We start from the raw sequence: 5,249 nt of genomic DNA on the forward strand, positions 1-5,249 counted from the left end.
GGAAGGGGTGGGAAGCACAGATATCAGGGCCCTCGGTCCTCAGGAGCCATGAGGTGAAAAGAGATGTCTGAAAGGCCCCTTATCCAGGCTGCCTAGCCAGCTAGAAGCTTCTGAGCCGCTCTCCAGTCCTCTGCCTATCAAACCTGTGATCTGGGCCTGGTGGCCACACCCCCTCAACACCTCACTCCAGCTCCTGGCCTGACCTGGCCCCAGCCTCGCCTCCTCCTCATCTCCCTGTGCTGCTCTCACCCCTAGGATCCATTCTCCACCCACGATTAGAGGGAACCTGCTAGGACCCACAGCTGACACTGACCCTCCCCTGGTGAAACACTTTCAAGGGCTCCCCATTTGCTCTTGCACTAACCCTCTAGGTCTTGATGCAGCCTCCAAGGCCTTGCATGGCATCTCTCAGTAGTCTCTGTACTTCACCCATGCCTGCCTCCCCTCTGTCTCCAGATCCCACTCAGCCAGTTTCCACCTCAGGACTTTTGCACTCTCTGTGCCCTTTGCCTTGACTTCTCTTCCACTGGATCATACAGCTGGGTCATCCTAGTCCACACTGCGGCCAGAGGGAGCTTCCTGGACCCTGCATCTCAGCAGGTCCTCTGCTGCCTAAGTCCTCTCTTGGGCTGGACACCCCATTCCCAAATCCAAAGTCCTGGATGGGGCTGAGGCTGCCTGCACCCCCTCCAGCCTCCTCTCCTGAGCTTCTTTAGTGCCCCCAAAGGCCTGCCTCTGTGCCAGGGTTTCTCAGCCCCGGGCTGGGCCATTCTCCATTGCAGGGCTGTCCTGTGCTCTGCAGGACACTAAGCAGTGTCCGGGGCCTTAGTCCACTGGATGCCAGCAGCACCCTCCCCAGTTGTGAAAACTAACATCTCCAGACAGCACCAAATGTTCCCAGGGAGAACAAAATCACCGCAGTCGGGACCCCCTGGGTCAGGCTTTTGTCCCTGCTGTGCTGTCTTTTGGGGATACTTCCTGCCAGCGCTCTGCACCCACCTGGCTCACCCCTCTCTGTATTTCACAACCCTTAGATGCCACCTGCGAGGAGCCTTCCCAGCCCAGGCAGGTCAGGAGGCTTCCGGGTGCTCCCACAATGCCTTATACTTGTCATCGGAGACCTGGTGATGCCATCTTGTAATTGTCAGGGGGCATGTTGGCCCACCCCTGGGGATGTCAGCTCCACAGGGGCAGGCTCTGTGTCTGCTCTGTCCCCCACCACGTGACACGCACAAGCACACTTGGCACAAAGGGAGTGCTCAGTTCACATCTCACCATCTCTCCACCCATCTCTGCCTCTGTCCTCATTCATTACAAACACACCCCAAGTCTACACATGTATGGGTGTCATGAGTGCCGAGAAGAATCAGATGTGGTTCCTGCCCTCAGCCCACTCACACTCTGGCAGGCAACACAACACAATGGGGGAGCCACAGGGGCCCTGGCAGCTCCAAAGAGCTATCTGATCCAAACTATGGGGAAGAGGGGAAGGTCAAGATGGGCTTCCTGGGGGAGGTGACATCTGGATGACTGAAAGGATGAAAAGGAGGATCAGCAAAAATAGTGCCAGGATACAGGCTGCCCAACGTGGTGAATGTTCCAAATGCCAACTGAGTTGTTCGCTTTAAAATGTTTAATTGCACGTTACATGAATTTCACCTCAATTTTTACAAATTAAAAAAAAATAGTGGAAACAGAGTTCCAAACAGAGGGAATACAATGTGTAAATGTCTTGTGGACAGAAACTGAAGCTCATTTCACCGGAGCTGCAGGCCAAAGGAACAGATATTGGAAGTGGTGATGAGACAGGAGAGCTGGCCAGGGGCCCTGTGGCCATAGATAAGAGTTTGGGCTTTTTCTTGGGTGAATGGGAGTCACAGAAGGTTGTAGGCAGAAGAAGGAGTGTGGAGAAGAGAGTGGGCGAGGCTGGAAGCAGGAAGAGCAGAGAAGGGGCTATGGCCACAGTCCATGAGTGAAAGGGATGGGCCTGGCCCAGGGCTTGGCCAGGGAGGTGAGGAGTTGTGGTTGGATACAGGAGATATTTAGGGCATAAAGCTGACAGTTACGATGGTACACGTGGAGGGTGAGAGGGGAGCATCATGGACAATGTCCATGCTGCCTCAGTCAGGAACCCATCCAGGACCTGTCCCCACGTCCCCCAACAGCCTTCTGTGCAGGGGCAGGTGCAGGGACCTGGCCCTGTGCCTCCCTTCTCAGGGGCTCTGCCTCCCACAAGTCTCCACAAGGGGTGGTCTTGGCACTCCCATGACCTTCTGTGCGACCTCTGGCTAATCTCTTGGACTCCCCGGGCCTGTATCTGGGGCATCTTTGTCTACCCTTCCAGGAGGAGTGAGAGGCACAGGAAACCACTGCCCAGGCAGAGGACCTTGAAGAATCTGTCCTGCCAGGTGAGGCCCTCACCCACCCCTCCTGGGGTGCTCAGCAGGTGAGGGGGCACCTGGTGCACAGCCTGGGCAAGAGACCCAGCTCCACCACACCTTGCATGGCTGACTGGCCTCTGCTTACCTAAGGGACCCTGGGGTCCAATCCTCTAATCCCTCAGGTGATCTGCCTGTCTCGGTCTCCCAGAGTGCTGGGATTACAGGCATGAGTCACCACACCCAGCCATGAATAGTCTTTAGTGCTACACAAAACCTAGCCAGTGGTAATGTCTTAAATTCGGTTGCAATGTGGAATCTAAACATTTATCAATGAACTTTTCAAACTCTTTACACTCATGTGAGAATAAGAGTAAAAATGGCAAGTAATCCTATGAACCCCTTGAATGGGTCTTGGGGACCCCTAGGGATCCTAGGACCACACTTTTAGAACTGTTGTGTTCTCAAAGAGAAGTATCCCAGCAGTCAGAAAGCTGCTGGTTGATCCCTACCAGGGACAGACCAGGGTATGATGAAGAACGCAGGTTCAATTCCCATTTCTGCTGCTTCTTGGCTGTGTGTCCCTGGACAGGTCACTGCTTCTCTAAGTCTCCATGTCTTCATTTCTAAAATGGTGATAACAAGACCTACCTTACAGGCTTGTGGTCAGGACCCATGAAAAGCAGGGTGTGAATGCAAAGCCTTTGCTCTCATATGTTCCTTCCTGCCACAGGCCCTTTGCACAGGCTGTTCCCTCCATCTGAAACCCCTTTCCTCCCAGCTTTGCCAAGGGGACTCTTTTCCCTTTAGCTCTTGGTTTAAGTGCTTCTTCCTCCAAGAAGCCTTCCCTGACTTCCATGGAAAGTCTTTTAGAAACTCCTAGAGCATGATCGAAGCTTTATATTTTTTCAGGGCTGTAGGTGATTATATATCTCCCACCAATCCCTAAGCCTGGGTTGACTTTTGCCCTCTGCCATAGGAGCTTGTGTGGAATGAACGCTGTTGAAAGAATATTGGTCACAGCGTCATCTTTGCTGATATCTTGGTCTTTCCATTCTTGCAATGAAAAAGTTGGACTTTGACAAGGGGTCCCTCCCCAACCCCCACCTTCTCTGCTAGTAGCTGGACTGCACCAAGCGAGGGAACGAGGAAGGGGGGCTCATGCTCTAAAGTTGCAGGGTTCTCTCTGGGGACTCAGCCCTGCCTGAGCTCCCTTTATGTGGTGTCCCCCAGCGGCCATGCTCCCCATCTCGACAGCTCTTTCTTTTCTGCACATGCTGCCTGCCTTGCCCTACAGCAATCTCTCAAGCATCCAGGCTGGCAGACTCCCTTCTCCCTCCCCTACTCTCCCTTCTCCCTCCCCTACTCTCCCTTCAGAGGAGCTCAGTCAATCAAGGATTTCTTCTCCCCAACCCCAAGCCAACTGTGTCTCTGTGTCCCTGCCATCATGGCACAATCCCACACCCTCATCTTCCCTAACCAGGTAGCACGTTCCTCAAAGGCCACAATTGTGTCTTCATCATCTTCGTCCCCCTGGGATCAGACACTGGGCCTGGTGTCTAGTAAGTGTCCAATACATATTTGCTAAAATGACATGAACGTAGGACTCTGGGAGAGGTTCCTCTTATCGAAGGAGGTTGTGCAAGTTAGCTTTGGGCTTTAAAGAATAGAAACTCAGCTCACACTGATTTAAAGTATAAAGGGGACTTATTGGCTTGTATTAATGAAAAGCCTAGTAGAAGGGTGAGCTTCAGGTTTGGTTTGATCAGAGCTTCAACTTCTGCGTGTTAGCTTTTGTTTGTTTGTTTGTTTGTTTCCTCTGGCTGGTTTTCTTCATGGCGTTAAAACAAGCATGACAATTCCAGGTCTCATTCTGTCCAGATGAAGATCTCTTGGAGTGGCTACTTGGAAGGCATCTTTTCCAGAGGCCTCTGATGTTGATTCTTCTTTAGACTCTAACCTGGTTACATGTCCATCCTTGAACCAGTGGCTGCAGCTGAAGGTATGATTTAGAAAATTAGCTTAGATTTGGAGTCAGGAAGGCAGTTAGCTCCCCCAAAAAGGGGAACCACATGAGAGAAGCATGGAGAGCCCCTCAAAATTGGAGTACTTACCAAGAGAACAGAAAGTGGGCAAGACTGTCAAAGCATCCACTCTAGGAGTTTAATTATATTCAAATCCACAGCAAAAATGAAGCTGTTTTTCAGGCAAAAACCAACCCAGGGAAAACTTTGCTAAATGTCCAGATATTTCACCAGAACCTTGTGTCAAACATAAGAAGATAACAGATTTCTATACTCTCTGACTGAATTTTGCTGACCAAATCCAAAGTCAATCCAAAGAGCCACAGATGACTTTACTGAATTTTCTTTAATGTATTTGTTTTTCTGATTATGATAACAACACATACTTGTTGTTAAAATATTTAAATAATGCAAAATAAGTGTATGTGGTTAATTGTATGAGTGTGTGAGTGAGTGTGGGGAGGGGATGTGTGTATCCTTGACTGTGGGAGTCAGTGTGTATATGTGAGTGTGCATGCACATGCGCTATCGTGAAAAATTCTGAAAGAACCCCTCCCTGCCTTTTTTATTTTTTATTTTTTTGAAACAGAGTCTTGCTGTGTTGCCCAGACTGGAGTGCAGTGGTGTGATCTTGGCTCACTGCAACATCCACATCCCGGGTTCAAGAAATTCTCCTGCCTCAGCCTCCTGGGAAGCTGGGATTACATGCATGCAACACCATGCCCTGATTTTTTTTTTTTTTTTTTTTTTTTTTTTTTTTTTTTTTTTTTTTTTTTTTTGCTAGAGACAGGATTTTGCCATGTTGGCCAGCCTGGTCTTAAACTCCTGAACTCAGGTGATCCACCCT

The sequence above is a fragment of the Colobus angolensis genome, unplaced genomic scaffold (genome assembly GCF_000951035.1).
Source record: "Colobus angolensis palliatus isolate OR3802 unplaced genomic scaffold, Cang.pa_1.0 Scaffold333, whole genome shotgun sequence".
Lineage (NCBI taxonomy): Eukaryota > Metazoa > Chordata > Mammalia > Primates > Cercopithecidae > Colobus > Colobus angolensis.